The sequence below is a fragment of the Schistocerca serialis genome, chromosome 5 (assembly GCF_023864345.2).
Source record: "Schistocerca serialis cubense isolate TAMUIC-IGC-003099 chromosome 5, iqSchSeri2.2, whole genome shotgun sequence".
Classification (NCBI taxonomy): domain Eukaryota; kingdom Metazoa; phylum Arthropoda; class Insecta; order Orthoptera; family Acrididae; genus Schistocerca; species Schistocerca serialis.
Genome location: NC_064642.1, coordinates 538238362 through 538258260, shown reverse-complemented (window position 1 = coordinate 538258260; position 19899 = coordinate 538238362). Strand labels below are relative to the sequence as shown.

The 19899-nt window shown below is 42.2% G+C and overlaps 1 protein-coding gene across 4 annotated transcripts in view; it reads right to left on the bottom strand.

Moving 5' to 3' along the window:
* LOC126481571 (kinesin-like protein KIF21A) overlaps nucleotides 1-19899 on the bottom strand; it is a 500490-nt gene that overhangs the window by 192349 nt on the left and 288242 nt on the right. The gene's annotated exons all lie outside the window — the stretch shown is intronic.

Below are 19899 nucleotides of genomic sequence, written 5' to 3'. Positions count from 1 at the left end.
CGTGCTCTTTTAAGGTAGTGACCAATATTTTGTCCCGCGATCTTAATTAAGAAACTATGTGTAAATATTTCTAGTGACTTCGTATGGTACGGAGAATGAACGTGTGAGCAACGTTGCTGCGCTATTTGCAGTGGGTGTCATTGGCGCATCCGGATGTGCATTTGACGATTTTGGCTACAGCTGTCACTGCCTCACGAGCTATGAGCTATATACGCCAACATTCCGCGCGCCAGGTGTTTACTACGTACCGTGTCCTTGCAGGGAACGTTTCAGAACTCGCTTCGTGTCCTTTACAGGCAGTGAGTGACGCAGTGCGCACTACGAAGCTGTTTGCAACAGAACTTGTGACGATAACAACGGTGGGATGCTGCACAGATCGTAATTCTTACGCCTAGTGAGTGCCTGCAGAACAGTCAAATGAGTGTTCGACAACCAAATAAGCGGCAGAACACTTATTAGTTCAACAGAAGTGAGTGTGTGTGTGTGTGTGTGTGTGTGTGTGTGTGTGTGTGTGTGTGCTTTATAGAAGTCCTCCATTAAATTTCGGGTATGCAGCCGCGCAAACAAAATTTCTTACATTGATATATAGGCCGCGTATCGTCTGAGGATGGAAGACATTTTATTTGCACGGCTGCATGCCCGAAATTTAATGGACTATTCATTAGAAATCCCGTTCAATTTCGGATATAGTACAATCAGTAACAACAGAGGTTGGCAAAAAATATGTTGAACTGAATGTTCAAAATTGATTCGTGTGCTAATGGGTTGGAAACCGCATGTGATCGACTTTTTTTTTTTTTTTTTTTTTTTTTTTGTCATCAGTCCACTGATGGTTTGATGCGGCCCGCCACGAATTCCTTTCATGTGCTAACCTCTTCATCTCAGAGTAGCACTTGCAACCTACGTCCTCAATTATTTGCTTGACGTATTCCAATCTCTGTCTTCCTCTACAGTTTTTGCCCTCTACAGCTCCCTCTAGTACCATGGAAGTCATTCCCTCATGTCTTAGCAGATGTCGTATCATCCTGTCCCTTCTCCTTATCAGTGTTTTCCACATATTCCTTTCCTCTCCGATTCTGCGTAGAACCTCCTCATTCCTTACCTTATCAGTCCACCTAATTTTCAACATTCGTCTATAGCACCACATCTCAAATGCTTCGATTCTCTTCTGTTCCGGTTTTCCCACAGTCCATGTTTCACTACCATACAATGCTGTACTCCAGACGTACATCCTCAGAAATTTCTTCCTCAAATTAAGGCCGGTATTTGATATTAGTAGACTTCTCCTGGCCAGAAATGCCTTTTTTGCCATAGCGAGTCTGCTTTTGATGTCCTCCTTGCTCCGTCCGTCATTGGTTATTTTACTGCCTAGGTAGCAGAATTCCTTAACTTCATTGACTTCGTCACCATCAATCCGATGTTGAGTTTCTCGCTGTTCTCATTTCTACTACTTCTCATTACCTTCGTATTTCTCCGATTTACTCTCAAACCATACTGTGTACTCATTAGACTGTTCATTCCGTCCAGCAGATCATTTAATTCTTCTTCACTTTCACTCACGAAAGCAATGTCATCAGCGAATCGTATCATTGATATCCTTTCACCTTGTATTTTAATTCCACTACTGAACCTTTCTTTTATTTCCATCATTGCTTCCTCGATGTACAGATTGAAGAGTAGGGGCGAAAGGCTACAGCCTTGTCTTACACCCTTCTTAATACGAGCACTTCGTTCTTGATCGTCCACTCTTATTATTCCCTCTTAGTTGTTGAACATATTGTATATGACCCGTCTCTCCCTATAGCTTACCCCTACTTTTTTCAGAATCACGAACAGCTTGCACCATTTTATATTGTCGAACGCTTTTTCCAGGTCGACAAATCCTATGAAAGTGTCTTAATTTTTCTTTAGCCTTGCTTCCATTATTAGCCGTAACGTCAGAATTGCCTCTCTCGTCCCTTTACTTTTCCTAAAGCCAAACTGATCGTCACATAGTGCATTCTCAATTTTCTTTTCTATTCTTCTGTACATTATTCTTGTAAGCAGCTTCCATGCACGAGCTGTTACGCTGATTGTGCGATAATTCTCGCACTTGTCAGCTCTTGCCGTCTTCGGAATTGTGTGGATGATGCTTTTCCGAGAGTCAGATAGTATATCGCCAGACTCATACATTCTACACACCAACGTGAATAGTCGTTTTGTTGCCACTTCCCCCGATGATTTTAGAAATTCTGATGGCATGTTATCTATCCCTTCTGCCTTATTTGACCGTAAGTACTCCAAAGCTCTTTTAAATTCCGATTCTAATACTGGATCCCCTATCTCTTCTAAATCGACTCCTGTTTCTTCTTCTATCACATCAGACAAATCTTCACCCTCATAGAGGCTTTCAATGTATTCTTTCCACCTATCTGCTCTCTCCTCTGCATTTAACAGTGGAATTCCCGTTGCCACCGTAATGTTACCACCGTTGCTTTTAATGTCACCAAAGGTTGTTTTGACTTTCCTGTATGCTGAGTCTGTCCTTCCGACAATCATATCTTTTTCGATGTCTTCACATTTTTCCTGCAGCCATTTCGTCTTAGCTTCCCTGCACTTCCCATTTATTTCATTCCTCAGCGACTTGTATTTCTGTATTCCTGATTTTCCCGGAACATGTTTGTACTTCTTCCTTTCATCAATCAACTGAAGTATTTCTTCTGTTACCCATGGTTTCTTCGCAACTACCTTCTTTGTACCTATGTTTTCCTTCCCAACTTCTGTGATGGCCCTTTTTAGAGATGTTCATTCCTCTTCAACTGTACTGCCTACTGCGCTATTCCTTATTGCTGTATTTATAGCGTTAGAGAACTTCAAACGTATCTCGTCATTCCTTAGTACTTCCGTATCCCACTCCTTTGCGTATTGATTCTTCCTGACTCATGTCTTGAACTTCAGCCTACTCTTCATCACTACAATATTGTGATCTGAGTCTATATCTGCTCCTGGGTACGCCTTACAATCCAGTATCTGATTTCGGAATCTCTGTCTGACCATGATGTAATCTAATTGAAATCTTCCCGTATCTCCCGGCCTTTTCCAAGTATACCACCTCCTCTTGTGATTCTTGAACAGGGTATTCGCTATTACTAGCTGAAACTTCTTACAGAACTCGATTAGTCTCTCTCCTCTTTCATTCCTCGTCCCAAGCCCATATTCTCCTGTAACCTTTTCTTCTACTCCTTCCCCTACAACTGCATTCCAGTCGCCCATGACTATTAGATTTTCGTCCCCCTTTACATACTGCATTACCCTTTCAATATCCTCATACACTTTCTCTATCTGTTCATCTTCAGCTTGCGACGTCGGCATGTATACCTGAACTATCGTTGTCGGTGTTGGTCTGCTGTCGATTCTGATTAGAACAACCCGGTCACTGAACTGCTCACAGTACACACACACCCCCTGCCCTACCTTCCTATTCATAACGAATCCTGCACCTGTTATACCATTTTCTGCTGCTGTTGATATTACCCGATACTCTTCTGACCAGAAATCCTTCTCTTCCTTCCACTTCACTTCGACCTACACAACCACAATGATACCACCAGCAAGGTACCTTGGAACGCACACTTTCAGGAACTCATTTGATACAGGATGTTTTGGTGCAGCTCCACACGAAGTGTTCGTTTCATGGCAACGTTGCGTCGGAAATGGATCTGTCCTGCATCCTCGAACCTCATGCAGGGGTCGCTACTTCTAATGACTTCGTCGCCTATAGGACGCTCACCCCTTACTTCCCTATTTATGAACAGGTTTCCTAAAAATAGCTACCAATCACAAGTTTTAATAATTTTGTTAATTATTTAATACTGTACTTGTTTCGACGTATAACACTACCAAGCAAAAAAACGGCAGTACAAAAGTATCTAACAAATGTACGTAGATCTTGAAGTACCAGTAATAGATTTCTGTCTTTGCTTGTGTTTTGGTCTGTTCTGATCATTTGAAATGGCTGTCTTTTTGAGGCGTCTTCATTGTCGTCCATTGTTGTGGCTGTTCTGTTCATCTGAAATGGCTGTCTTCTTGTGGCGTCTTCACTTTCGTCCATTGTTGTGGCAGTCTGCATTTTTGCTGCCCATTGTTAACACACTTGTGACGAGCATACACTGAAGAGCGTGGAGGAGATGAGAGAAATCTTACTTGTGAGTCTTGAGGCTGTGTCCACTCTCCACAGCAATTGTCTGTGTGACATGGGAAGGCGAGAAAAGCTGATAATAGCTTTGTGAAGGTGTCAATTTTTTTCAAAACGACGTTTGTCTAACGACAAGATCATCGAAAAAGTTGCAATAATTGTCATTTACTGCGATTTGTCTATAAGTAAAAATGTAATACATCAAAAATTAAACTTCAAACTCAAACCGAAATCATTATATTTGTTTGACAACTGCTTCTACTCCACATAATATTTTAAATGTGTATAATGCGCGTATGTAGGCGTGTTTCACTGCAGTTCAATGGAAAATAACTATGCATAAAAAAGAATTACTGGTAGCACAGACTAGTACAAAAGACTATCGTAAAAGTTGTCAGTATGATATCATACTTTTCGGTGTCAACAAGCATTATGAGTTTAAACTAACTCGTTCGACACTACAGTGGGAGAACGCATTTATGATCCATTGAACAAGCTAACAATTAACAATCTTCTCTAAGTAACTCGACGGAATGCTGACCGATAACGTCGAAAACTACCGATGTCTCGACAGGTAACCATCCCTTTCATTTTATGGCATTTTGCAATTCGTGACAGGGATTTACATGTCGAAACACTGGAGTTTTTGACGAAGTTATCCAGCCGCATTCTCGGGAGTAATACAAGAGAATGGGAAAAGCTTAACTCTCCCTTGGGCAATCAGTTTAACATTATAGTTTGAATGCTTCACAGTCTTCATATTCCTAATCAATAAAAGCTAGGAAGTTCTCATGCAACTGATATGACTAAAATGTTTCTAAATCACGAGTGTTTAAAGCCAAGAAAGATCATTACTTCACTGTGTTTCGAAGTCTACATCGCAATACCATCTGCTATCTGAGTCCATGCCCGAACCATCTGATGGTAAATTTAGGATGATGCGTTCAAGACTTTTATCCATCTTCACCTCCTTGTGAAAGTCTTATTTCCGAAACTTTCCAGCGTGAAACACACTGTGTGCCCTTGCCTGAAGGGGGGATGTCGTCTATTGCTTCATGCACAAGTCACTACTGTTTTTCTTACACTTAAATAAAAGTTTACTCTCAGGAACCATATCAGAAGAAGAGCATGCAGAATAAGTATCCGAGAATCTTCTTCTATGGGAACTTTAAAACCGCCAGTCCCATCATTCATTTTCCAGCAGGTATTCATGGAATGATTCTGATTCACCAATGTTTCACCAAGTTAACACACCGTAGAACTACTTCCTCCTCTTGTATCGTGCGTCTTTATAACGGACGTCGTTCGTGCTAGGTATTTTAAAATTATTAGCATTGATGAAGCGCTACCTTTGAAGCCAGTCTGCTCATGCATAATTCTAAAAAGTTTTTGTGATGTTACATATTCCCTTCTTATATACATTTCAAACATGGAGCGTTTTAAAACTTCGTTGTCAAAACCACCTACTTGTGTCACAGGTTTCTTGCGATTTAGATGATTTTCAGGCGACACTAAAACAAATTTTCCTGGGGTTTCTACAGCTCCGACACTTTTGTTTACTATTTTCTATACAGTTCTCTTGCTAACACGTGCTTCTACAGTTCGTTCTTGAGTCTCCAAAATGTCAAAAACTGAAGTACCGATTTCAGTTTCACATTTGAAGAAGTTGTAAATGCGGGACGTACACCTTGTGGACGGCTTGTGAAGCATCTTTATTGCATCTGCATGATTACTCTGCAATTCACAATTGTATGGCACAGCGTTCGTAGAACCACCTTCAAGTTATTCCCCCTTTCGAATAGCGCGCAGGAAACACGACCGCTTTAATCTTTCCGTGCGAGCTCTAATTTCTTTTATTTTATTATGATGATCAGTCCTCCACTACGTAGATGGGTGCCAACAAAGTATTTTCACACCCAGAAAAGAAAGGTGGCGACTGAAACTTCATGAGAAACTCCTGACACAACGAAAAACGCCATTGTTTCGATCACTGCCACCCCAATGCGCTTATGATATCCGAGGCAGTCTCTCCTCTACTTCGCGAAAATACGAAATGAGCTGCCCTTCTTTTAATTTTTTCTATCAATCCGATCTGCTATGGATCCCATCCCCAACAGCAGTAATCTAGAAGAGGATGGAAAAACATACTGTAAGTAGTTCTTCAGTAGACCTGCTTCATTTTATGATTGTTCTGCCAATAAACCGCAGTCTTTGGAATGCTTTGCACAACGCTATCTAAGTGATAGTTGCATTTTAAGTTATTCGTAAGTATTTAATTGAATTTACAGCCTTTAGAATGGTTTGTTTTATCCTGTTAACTGAATTCACTCATGTGAGTGACTTCAGACTTTTCATTATTTAGTTTCAATTGCCACTTTTCTCACCATACAGAATCTTGTCTAAGTCGTTTTCTAATTTGTTTTAATCTCTGATGACTTTGTAAGATGGTAAATCACAGCATCATTTGCAAACAATCTAAGAGGGCTGCTCAGATTGTTTCCCACATCGTTTATTAGATCGGAAACAGAGGAGCGCCTGTAACACTTCCTTGCAAACGCCTGATATCACTTCTGTCTTATTCGATGATTTTCGTCGATTACTACATACAGTAGGAAATCACGAATCCAGTTGCACAATTACGACAACACTCCAAAGACATGCAATTTAATTAAAGTTGCTTGCCGTCACGTGACATGGCAACAGCGCAGCATTCGGGAGAGATTCTCTCACAGTCTAGTTGGTAACTCGCAGCTAGCCGCTCGGAAAGAGAATGAATCTTGTTGGCTGCTAAGCTGTTAATGGTGGGAGATGCGCAGAACGGCTGAAAATAGAGCCGCCTTCCAACATGACTATAATATCGTGTTAGGGCCCCCGTCAACACGCACAAGTGCTGCAACACGAGATGGCATGGCCTCCACTAATGTCTGAAATAGTGCTGGAGGGAAATGGCCCCATGAATCCCGCAGGGCTGTCCGGAAATCCGTAAGAGTACGAGAGGGTAAATATCTCTTCTGAACAGCACGTTGCAAGGCATCCCGGACATGCTCAATAAAATTCATGTCTGGCGGCCAGTGGAAGTGTTCAAACCAGAGGAAGTGTTTTAACTCAGAAGAGTGTTCCTGGAACGACTCTCTAGCAATTCTGGCGTGCGGGTGTCGCATTGTCCAGATGGAATTGCCCAATTCCGTTGGAATACACAATGGTCATGAATGGATGCAGGTGATCAGACAGGATGCTTACATACGTGTCAACTTTCAGAGTCGTATCAGGGGTCCCATATCACTAACTGCACGTGCCCCGCACCATTACAGAGCCTCCACCTGCTTTAACAGTCTCCTTCTGGCATGCAGGGGCCATGGATTCATGAGGTTGTCTCCATACCCCAACAAGTCGATCCACTCAATACAACTACAATAAGGGGGAGGGGGGGCAGCTTATTACAGAGTAAAAAGCCATAGGTCAACCTGGTATGCAGGATGGTACATTTCTGCCAAGAGAGGCGCAGCGAAAAAATGAAATGAAATGTCGTGTGGCTAGGGCCTCCCGTCGGGTAGACCGTTCGCCTGGTGCAGGTCTTTCAAGTTGACGCCACTTCGGCGACCTGCGCGTCGATGGGGATGAAATGATGATGATTAGGACAACACAACACCCAGTCCCTGAGCGGAGAAAATCTCCGACCCAGCCGGGAATCGAACCCGGACCCTTAGGATTGACAGTCTGTCACGCTGACCCCTCAGCTACCGGGGGCGGACGGCGCAGCGAAGAACGTCACGTTGTGGGAGTCTCCTTGATCGCACGAAGTTTATCAGACATATGGATGCGCCCCCCCCCCCCCCCCCCAAGAGTCGGCCCATGTCTGTGCTACCAGTGAGGTCACGGAAAATGGGAAGGGTAGGTGGCTGCAAGTTCTCTTGACTTGATGCCACTTCGTAGACTTCTGGGGGTCCGTCTCTACTAATTTATCCAAACAGCTCCCCTGTTTTTACCGAGGCTGGGTGGATCCCTTCACGTAGTTTTCCACAATACAAAATTCCAAGAGGGGCACCAATAATCGAATCTAGCTCCGAGTCACTATCCGGAAACGCTCCCCACTTAATCACGAAAGCAGTCATTCCGCCACGCATGGATGCGTACGCGTCGAAAGATTATCTGTATTTTGTGAACATGATTTTATACGTTTGTTTACTTCTTATACGCTTTAAAAAGCAAACGAAAACATGTAAAACTCTTTTTTAAAAATTGGGGCACCGGAAATTTGCCACATTTGGCCGTTACTTTAGTAAAATCAAATCTCTGTTTATACATCACTTGTAGGCCGATATGAATAGTTGTGCTGTCGTTCACAAGTACTAAAATGTTACAGACTGTACAATCTGCGAAAATTAAGCGACTAAAATAAGGAATTTATTTAAACTGAAAACGCATATTGCTATTTTATTTGAAAGCAGTAAGGTACAATTATAGCGTTGTACTTTTACGATTGTTTGAATCTACTGCCCACACTGCTACGGAAAAAAAGCTAGAAAAACGGCATCAGGTGGCATTGGCCGACTACACGCTTGATGTCGGTATCACAAGTGCACTGGCTTAAAGCTGTGTATTTGCATGTTGCAACCCGTGTCTAAAGCCTTGCTGCTTTTATAATTAATGCTGATACTATGTTATTAACACATAAATCACACTGCGTTGGAAGGACTCCTGGGATATTATCGTCATGCCGTTGGTGAAGTAATCCCCTAAGGCAATGCTGTGACTACACTGACAGGCTCCCAAACTTCGGTACTGATATTACGAAACTTGGAAAGGCTTTTAAGCCAAGCGATGGTGTCACCTTCAAAGATCGTCACGAAATCGCGCAACCTGCCGCTCCTAGCCAACACTATTAAGTCACGGCTTGTCGTCACTGCAGCAGGCGGTGACGTTTTCAAGTATACAAACGCAGCCGTGTCTTTCGCCGCTGAGAAGACTTGGCACCATTCCTACGATTTCCTTAGTTACTGCTAGAGGATGCTTCTACATCACAAGGCTGTGACTAATGCCAGGTTATAGGAATTCTTATGACTGTAGTCTTCTCGCAAGATGTATCCAATTACCATTTCAAAAAAACAGTAAAGGAGCTTAGCATAATCGCGGATAGGAATCCAGATTGGGAAGAACTCTTGCTTTTTGCAGGAAATCTCTCGTGCCTACAGTAAATCCAAATATTAAGAAGAATATTTTCAACTCAAAATTTACTGCAGTTTTTAGTCCCACCAAATCGTTACAATTGTGATGTGCTTCAACACGGCAGAAATGGCGAAAATTTCACATAACTCGGGCTAGCGATCACACGACTCGAGCTAGCGATGAATGCTTGCGTAAGGTATGTGTGCTACATTTGGCCGTTTGATCACATCAGTCCGGCCTACACTCTGGTTAGATGTGACAGGGTAGGTAGAGTGATTTTCGCTTCGCTCTGCTTACTTCATCGGTTTCTTAGTCAGCAGTGCCGTCAGCATCTCTCCTCACGTATTAGATACCTAATGTCATTCAGCGACTGAAATACCAGATCGAATATGCCTAGGATCTTGGCTGTACCTTTGCACAGCACTAAGTTTTTCTCCATCTCCTTTTCCATTTCAACCATACGACTATGGAACGAATTACCCTGCTACCCGCGTCGTATTCAAAACCATGCCGCAGACGAGAGGCGATTAAAGCTTTAATATTTTGTCACCGACGTAGCTTCCGTCTCTATGCTGTTTTTCATCTCCATTTCTGTTTCCTTCTTTTTGTCTCAACTGCTTATCTTACCCTGTTACTTTTCGCTCTGCCTATGACTAGTAAACATCTTCACATTGATTCCTTTCGCACTGCTGTCAGGAGTTTCTTATTGTATGATAGCGCAGCAAACACTGGTAGCAGTTACTCCTGTAAAATATCTGGGAGTATGCCTACGGAACGATTTGAAGTGGAATGATCATATAAAATTAATTGTTGGTAAGGCGGGTGCCAGGTTGAGATTCATTGGGAGAGTCCTTAGAAAATGTGGTCCATCAACAAAGGAGGTGGCTTACAAAACACTCGTTCGACCTATTCTTGAGTATTGCTCATCAGTGAGGGATCCGATTTTGCACAACACAAACACATAATTTTTAACCCGTATTTTTGGGGTTTGTTTTGCAGATATACTCTAAAAGAACAGCGTCCACGAAAACCTACTAGCATTTCAAAATCAACTGTTCCAAATTGTAAGCAGATATAATATATTGCGGAGTTCGACATTAACTTGTTAAACAATTCAGAAATAGCTGCCAACTTGTCATTTGATTGTTTTCTCTGTTCCCTTGTCGCTCTGTTATCAAATCCGATAACAGACAGAAGAAAAAGAAACCGTTCCTTGGACACTGTTGCTCTAAATATTGGTCTTCCTGTTAGCTGCGTAGCAAAAAGCGAGTCTGCATTCTCATGATCAGATTTACAAGCAACTTGTGAGAGAAATCAATCCGAAAAAAGCTCGTTTCTTCTAGACACACAAGTCGCAGTCACAACATAATTTGCACTCACTTCAGAAATTTGTGCGTTTCTATGATCTGTGTTCAGCATATCATCTGTAATAAGCAGAGACCATGCTTCAAGTGGTATAGAAGGCTTACATTGCCCAGCAGGACCAATCAGTCCCGGTAATTTAATAATAATATTAGATTTTCTCGTTCTAGAACTACTGGGCGGGTTTCGCGACCATTTAAACCTGTTTTTCCCATAGTAGTCTTGTGAGACATCCAAATCAGAAATTGTTGTGTCTGTATTATGAGCACCGTGTTCACTTTCGCAGTCACTTGTATTGGAATCATGTTCCTGGTTTCGTTCTACTCTGTAACAAACAATGTCACGACTTGCACTAACACGTTTCTTTGAAGACAATTGACTTCTAAGAGAAGACATACAATCTTTGGCGCAAGAGAGGCATCATTCCAGAGATAAATAAGATAATGTTTATGCTGGGGTAAAAACTGACCCTACGATAGTAACTGGGGGTTAATGCATTCAGGCACTTCACGGTAATTACTAGTTTTATTTAGACAGAACTGGAATGAAGTAAGAAATGGTCGTGGCCGTTGTTTTGCATATTGTGCTGTGTTCGAGGTTTACTTAAAACAAATTCATAAAAATGTGGTGATGCAAACTGACAATGCAGAAATGACTGAAGTTTAACAATACTCTCCCGCTGACGAACTTGTAATAATAAACAATATTGTGCTGTGTTCGAGGCTTACTTAAAACAAATTCATAAAATGTGGTGATGCAAACTGACAATGCAGAAATGACTGAAGTTTAACAATACTCTCCCGCTGACGAACTTGTACTAATAAACAGCTAACAGAAATTACACTGACCGATAGGTTTCCGAAAAATGCTACAGGCTGTTGAAAAATTTTTTATCTATAGGATGAATCATACTATTAAGTCTGGGTGGATCCGAATTATATCGTCTTTTCGTGGTGTTCCTAAAGACAGAGGTGTCGTTATGTCCAGGGCTATGAGCCCGGCAAAAACAATGATTTATTGTCTGCAAATCGTAAGAAAACGTTTCGGATGTAGCACTGAAAATTATTCTCTCCCAGATTTTGCTACGTTGATTACAAGATTTTTGCAAGTAAGCACCCTTTTTTTAAAAAATTTTTGGTCCTAACTTGCCTCGATGTTCCGGAAGACAGTTATAATGCTTGGGAAACGATAGTGGTATACGAATGCGTCACAGCATTCATCGACTGCACAAGCAACACTGCCTTTTTCTCGATCGAAACGATGAAGTGCGATTTGCCCGAAACCTGACCGATTGGCTTTATATGCAGTACTTTAAGGGATGACAAGAAACTTCGTCTTCAAGCCAGCTACGAATTTTTTCTATAGTATTACCTATCAACGACATTTCCCCTATACATTTACCGAGGTAAACCTCATAATTGCGCAAATCCTTTTTCCATGCGAATCCCTGACCTTTTTTAATCCTGCACTGCTACTGGTGGGTCTCCCGGACCCTGACTTGTTTGAGCGATTCGTTTTCGTTAGGTTCACAACACTGCACACGAGCAGCGTTCCTTGTAGCTTCCTACCTTACACAGCTGTGCCATTTGCTCGTCAAGTGATGGCGGAAGTCCACTATCAAGAAGTGCTTGTAGCGTGTTTGGGTCTGCCAGACCTACCGCATCAAGTAAGCAAGTACTTGTTGGGGCTACAGGACCCAGAGTAGCAATGGTGGTATCATTTGTCCTAACACAAATACGTTCGTAGCACACATTCAAATTGCTGAATCAGCCTATTTATTTCAGACGAGGGCTATAATGCATATAACAGAAGATCTGTGTAACAATGCACTGCGAAATGAAATCGTTAGTGACGAATCAGACGACGAAGGTGCAGACGTAGACGTCGAACTATATAGTGAACACGATACGGAAAGCGACGAAAGTGGGAATGACAGTGATAGATATCAGAACGAGAAGAAATATTTTGTTGGTAGGGACAAGCGTACCAAATGGATGAAAGACATTCCTACTCCTCGTATCAGAAGGATGTCACAATATTGTGTCATACATTCCTGGTGTGAGAGGAATGACAAAGAATGAAAGGTTTACAAATATGGCGGCTGTTTTTCACGGATGAAATAATGGATACAGTAGTGATACATACTAATCAATCTATCGAATCCGCTAAGTCGAGATACTCTTCGTCTCAGACCTTCATTCATGAGATAGATAAATGTGAAATTGAAGCATTTCTTGGTCTGTTCTATTTGGGTGGAATCTACAAGGTTGGTAGGTTTAATTTAGCAGAATTCTGGAACACAGATGGAGCAGGACTGGAATTATTCTATTCTACGATGACTCTACAGAGATTCAGGTTTCTGGCACAGTGTCTGAGATATGACGATAAGTCAACGAGGTCCGACAGGCGGAAATAGGATAAATTGGCTCCTATGCGAAATATATTTGACTTGTTCCCAAAAACTGCATAGAACACTATTCTCTTGGGGAATATGTCACTGTAGATGAAATGCTAGTCAAATTTCGAGGACGATGTAGTTTTCGAGTGTACATTCCTTCCAAACCTGGCAAATACGGAATAAAAGTGTTCAATCTAGCTGATGCAAGAACGGCGTCCACGTCAAATTTGGAAGTTTATTTAGGTGAACAGCCAGATGAACCGTATAAGTTGATGTCGTCAAAAGGTTGTGCAATCATATTTCCAAAGCATCAAGGAACATAACGATGGATAACTGGTTTACGAGCTGTGAACTGGCCCTGTCACTTCTGAAAGACAGTAAATTAACACTTTTGGGAACAGTAAGGAAGATCAAGACGGAAATTTCTCCAGAATTCGTGAACAGAAGAGGTAGAAATGCTTTTACAAATATCTTTGGCTTTCAGAAGACGTGCACATTAGTGAATTATGTACCAAAGAAAAACACGTGCCTACTTCTAATGAGTACTATGCACCATGACAACAAAACAGATACAACAACTGGAGAAGAAATGAAGCCGGAAATAACTCGGTAGAGTGCTACTAAAGGTGGGGTAGATTTAATAGATCAGATGTGTGCCACCTATGATGCAGCAAGGTCAACTGGAAGGTTGCCGTTGGCCTTATTCTCGTGCTTACTGAATGTAGCAGGCATAAATAGTATCATCTTCAGAGCTAACAACCATGGGGAGACCAAGAGGAGAGACTTTCTGAAATCACTTGGGAAGATTCTTGTCAGAGGCCAGTTACTACACAGGGCTGGCAGTAAGCAAATCAACCGACCTCTCAAGAGATCATATATTTATATGGGTATGGTGTCTGTTCTTTCGGACATGTCCGAAAGAACAGACGCCATATCCATATAAATATATAGTTCTGGCAGTACCGACCATGACCTCCTCCTCCTGTGCGGATGCACACATATTCCCCGAACTCTTACGGGACTTGGTAAGGATGTCTTCCACGAGTAATGAGTGTGTTGGGGTGGGACACTACAAATGTATTGTGTGGAGATGAGAATGTGGGTCTCGCGGGAGGCGTGCGCGAGATAGTTCCTGCAGTCGCGCTATCCTCTGTGCCCTCGGTGGCTCAGATGGGTTCGCCGGCACGGTAGCTCAGCGTGTTCGGTCAGAGGGTTAGCAGCCCTCTGTAATAAAAAAAACTGAGTTAATGGATAGACGACGAACTGAAACGGGTGTCTTGTGACGTCCGCCCCGAGCAGATGCAACGAACTGAAACGAACAAAATGAGATATAAAAATAAATAAAAAAGATGGATATAGCGTCTGCCACGTAAGCAGGAGATCCCGGGTTCGAATCCCGGTCGGGGCACACATTTTCTCCTGTCCCCGTTGATATATATCAACGCCCATTAGCAGTTGAAGGTATTAATATCATTCTAATTTCGTGCTCAAGAGATTTGTCAACAGACTGGTGGGGGTCGAACAGCAAGACAATGTGAGTGTGTGAACCAGAGTACGGTGCCTAAGAGAGGACGGTGCTATGGGTGTGAAGATATCAAAACATAATATATTTGTTACAAATGCTCTAAGTTTGTATGTCTCAAAAATATACAAGTTTAATTGTAAAAACTGCAGTTTACCAAAAACGACATGTGGAAACAGTACGTTCAAAAGACATAGTGGAGACTCCGTTTACTTACACCGTTTTCGTACGTGTTTTCTACTCATCTGTTCACATTTGGTTTGGTTTTCGTAGCTTTCATTGTTCTACTTCGTGTGCTATGACACACAACAGTCACATTGTGTAACCATTTAACAAATCAGATTGATTCGCAGGTCGGGTCTGTGAGACCTCTCGTAGCAACAGTGGTACAAACGAACACAGTAGAAACGCAGGGTTAAACAGGTCGAAGAAGCCTGGAATTCGGAAGTGTTCATCTCACTTGCAATTCACAGGGCCCAGTCTTGTTGGTCACCTGGTAACGGTGCTCTGATTCTCTCGACCAGTTCTAAATCTTTCGAATAGTTTTTCTTTCATACTTTTGTGAGTTTCGTAATTTATTTAAGTCATTCTTCCATTTATACAATTCATGTTCAGATTTTACGAAACGAAATCGGCTTTGCACACTGCTTGTGTAGAACAGTTTTCTCCCTCCGTTTAAGTAAAGAAATTACAGCCATTCTTTCTCACAGAAAGCAGTTATTGTACTTGTTTTCTTTGTGCTTGGAAAGTAATCTGTTTTTGTTCTGGACTTTAATTAGCACAACAATCATTCATCGATCCACAATTCATGGATCCGTCAGAGTTATTTCCGTTTGCTTTAATGTTTCCACAATTTCTAACGCAAATATCGACATCATTTGAATGAACGTCTAAGAAATTAACTAATTAAGTAAAACTTAATGTAGGACTTCAGGAGAGGTAAGTGATTTTGATTGCATACGACGTTCTTCATACTGTGTTTCATCCATGCAAGGTTGAGAACAATAAATGGATTTCATATTACTGTGACACTCTGGAACCTGCACAAAACAGATGGTATTAGTTAGTATATATATATGAAGAAATTACAAAGAAAATTAATTCAGTTTTATCTCCATTGTTAACACCTAGCGATACCGCAAGGGCAATACTCATTATTATGGACATTAAATGAGATACAAATTCGAGGGCATAGTAACTGTGAGTAATTATGTCACAGAACGTATCAAAGGAAACTGAAATTCTGCTTTACAAATTACTATCGCGTTGGGCCATTTTATCTGTTAACCGATGTGACGTCAACCAAGGATGTGTGCCCGCGGTATTGCGCATGTGCTGCCTGCTACCGCTACGGCGGAGGTATACATTTTTCCAGCTACCTGGTGAGATAAGAATTTGACAAATTTCAACCTTTTTTTAAAAAAAAACTTGCAGTGTGTCTCAGCAGCTAAAATTTTGTCATAGTGTTTCTTTCGGTGTATTCTTCCCGAATAAAAAAGTTTCAGGGTAGGTTGCGACCTATCGGATTGGACACTTCCCTTGTATTAAGCTTATGATTCGTAATTCTCTTTGTGCCCTGAGCATCCTCTGTGTGTGTCTTTCAGAGAAAACAACAATAAGAGAATTTACACCAACTAGTTCCTCTGAATCGGCAGAGTAATTTCTTTTTTTTTTCTTTTTAGACAAGATATTTTTGCCCACGTTAAACTAATAGTGAAAGGGTCAAATCTTTCCCTACACCTTTCCATTCAAATACTCTGATATTTCTTCCGATAGCATGACATTACAGACTATGCCACACGATCATTTCATTTTTCATTTCACAGACTACTTTTCAGTGATAGCGGTGGTACTGAAACAAAAGCATCGACAGTACATATCGAACGTTCCTAGTAACGACCAGTTAGCTTTAAATTTAACAAATTCTTTCTTAAAAAGAAGAGCAACTGATGTACGTGCATCATGATTTCTAAAGTCCAGAGCAAGGGCGGGTGTCGCGTAGGCGCGCTCACTGCGCATATTCTGAACTCGTAGCTAATCGACTTAGTTACACGGTTTGTCACGCAGTCGCCCAAGTTCTGTGTATTTGCGGCCATTACGTAAGTACCTGCACTTTGCAGTCGTCCTACAAGAGAGTCAAATATTGACTCGTGCCTCGAGCAACTTTCCCCGCTCTCCTGACCGTCCCTCTGTGACGAGAGATTTCTAAATACGAATATATTTTGTAACACATGAGCACATACTCAGGCTGAAGTACTAACGCTTTCAGTCAGCGGCTGTACGCTGAAAAATTCTAATGGAACACTGCGGTGGTGACACAGCCCGCAGAGAAATGGTGTCACAGTAAAAGAGGGAAACTTAAAATACGCTATTTACAAAACGTTCTTTGGTAGGAGTTGGAAACCGTGTGGTTGACCGGGAAACAAATGTTCGGCCTTCCCAGTTAAGCCAAACACACACACTCCGCGGACCAAGTTGGAATTTAAAGTTTCCCATTTCCCCACATTTCATGGTCGTGCGGTTCTAGGAGCTACAGTCTGGAGCCGAGCGACCGCTACGGTCGCAGGTTCGAATCCCGCCTCGGGCATGGATGTGTGTGATGTCCTTAGGTTAGTTAGGTTTAATTAGTTCTAAGTTCTAGGCGCCTGATGACCTCAGAAGTTAAGTCGCATAGTGCTCAGAGCCATTTTTTCCACATTTCACACACAAGTTCTCTTGCATGTACTCTTGAAAGAAAATATACCGCGAACAAATGGCTCAGGCGCAGATAAAGCGACAAGTAAACCTTTGAGGGTGTTTTTCCTGAGTAGCTCAGTCCATAAGAGGATTACCTGCCAAAGGCAAAGTTCCGGGTTTGAGTCCCGGTCCGGCACAAATTTACTTCAATATACTGTATACATCTGTAGGCGTGTGTAGTGTGGATCTGTTCCACACAGATCTGTAGTCCCGGGGTTCAGTTATCCGCTCCCATGACTTTGTGACTATGCCTTCTTTACTCTATGATAATGAATTGTAATTTCGAAAATGCCGAGTTGCACCATGGCCTCGAATCTACGTTGAGCTGTCGCGGACCCGTATAATTGGCTAAGTCAGTTCAAAGGTTCTAGGTAGGCAAAGAGCAAATCGCCTCCAATAGGCCCGTGTCTTGAATGAAGATTTGTAGTGTTCAAAACAACCTTCGGTTTGTGGGTGGTTTTACCATGCACGTACTGGGTGTATCACGGTGCTGAAAGAAGTACTTTGAGATAAAGAATGACACTTGGGAATATTTTAATTTTTATTGACATAAACAACTTAGAACTTATAATGGAACGTTAAGCCCCTGTAGCAACTGTGCAAGGTGACGGCCAGCTATCTAGATGCATATTTTACATCGGCACATACTGTATAATCTGACTGCACTCTCTCAAATTTTGCTGTTGTATGTTGTACAATGCGACACGCTGCTAGCGTCTACCAACCAGTTCCTCTTGACTTTCTGGTGGGGTTTCATACACCAACGTTTTGTAACCCTATAGCGAAAAATCCATAGGAATTAAATCCGGCGATCGCAACAGCCATAGGGCAAGACCTTCCCTTCAACGGTGTAAACGGGCATTAATAACAAAGTTTGAAACCGCACCACATAAGTAGGCGTAAAGGCCTGTTATTGGTTGATTATGCGATTTCCGAACCACCACAAGAAACAGTCACATTCATTATCTGGGAGTATGCGTAAATAGCGGTTTTATGTGAAACGACCACACAAAACTAATTACAGATAAGGTAGATGCCGTGTCAGCTCCATTGAAATAATCCTAAGAAAATTTGGTCTATCCACAAAAAAAGGTATTACGCGCCTTCAACCGTTACTTGAATAATGCTTGTGAGTCTAGAATCCGTAACAATGAAGACTAATAGAGGAAATAGAGAAGATGCGAAGAAGAGCAGTAGGTTTTGTTGCAGGTTCATTCAGTAAGCGTCACGGGGATGCACGGCAGACACTGCAAGAGAGGCATTTTGAAGTTCCGAGAATGTATTGTACAACACGAGGCAGGCAAGATATTGCTTCCTACTACGTGTATTTCTCGAAATGATCAAGAATGTGAAATTAGAGAGGTTCGGGCTCACACGGAGGCTTATCAGCAACGGTTCTTACCGCGAACCATTCGTGGCTGGAACAGGAGAAGTGGGAAGTGACAATGATACTGCAAAACTGTTCTGTTCAGAAAACAGCGTCGTGTTGGTTAACAATACAAGAACGGAGATCACGTGGCCGTGAAGTTTCCCAATCGTACAGTTCGGGCATATGCCTAGCGCCTGTAAGTCACACATGAAACATAAATCAGTAGCACAGCAGATGCAAGAATACGACGGCAGACATCTGGTGTCTGTTATGAAGGAAAATCTTGAACTCCTTTAGGATGCTTTTAGAAGGCTGGAACTGACAAAAATAACAAGGCAGTGAAGGACTTTGCGATGTCGCTGTTCGGGACTGCTCTTCTGTCCACGTAATTTACCCTGGAAGGAACACACATCAAGGATTTACTGATTGATTAATTTGGGTCTGGGAAATGATGATGAGGGACCTCAGGCTGCAGAAGAAGAAACTGTGCATGCTGAACTGCCATCAGCTGAAGGTGCTAAATGTGTGCTACTGCTAAAGACAATATCATTCCTCATTCTATGAATGCTGTAATTTATGACTGCAATTATCTGTCACCTTATTAATGTCATTTCATTGTAAGCAAGCCATTTTTGTTAGTGTTTATGTGGAATAAAAAGAAAAAAAAAGGAAGTCCCTTCAGTTCATCGACTGACCGCAATATCCTGCGCATCGTACTCTTAACTTTCGTAGTTATCACCGTCCACGCGTTCAAAAACTCATTTCGGAGTTTTCATGTACTCTTATCACTTTTCAAGTGAATATGCTTATATTTTGAATTGCTTACAAAGCGCAGATGTCGGTTCACGACACCCCTAAAAGTCTAAAAATCCAGAGGAAATCGGGACATCTGGCGACAACACCTCTACAAACCTCACGTAGGTTAGATGACTTGCAGGGAAGCAGTTTGCAGTGTTGTAATGAGTGTGGCTTGGGAACGGAGGAAGCTCCTCCAGGGCAAGGGATAACCCGCAAGCACGCCGCGTCCACGTCCTGGTCATTAGCGCGCGCGTCGCCTCAGGCCCCCAATTAGCGACCGCGTCCCGTCAACACCAACCGGCCTGCGACGTGCTTATCTCGCAGGAGACGACACCAGTGCAGATCTCGAGCGCACTGCAGTGCGATAACGACGA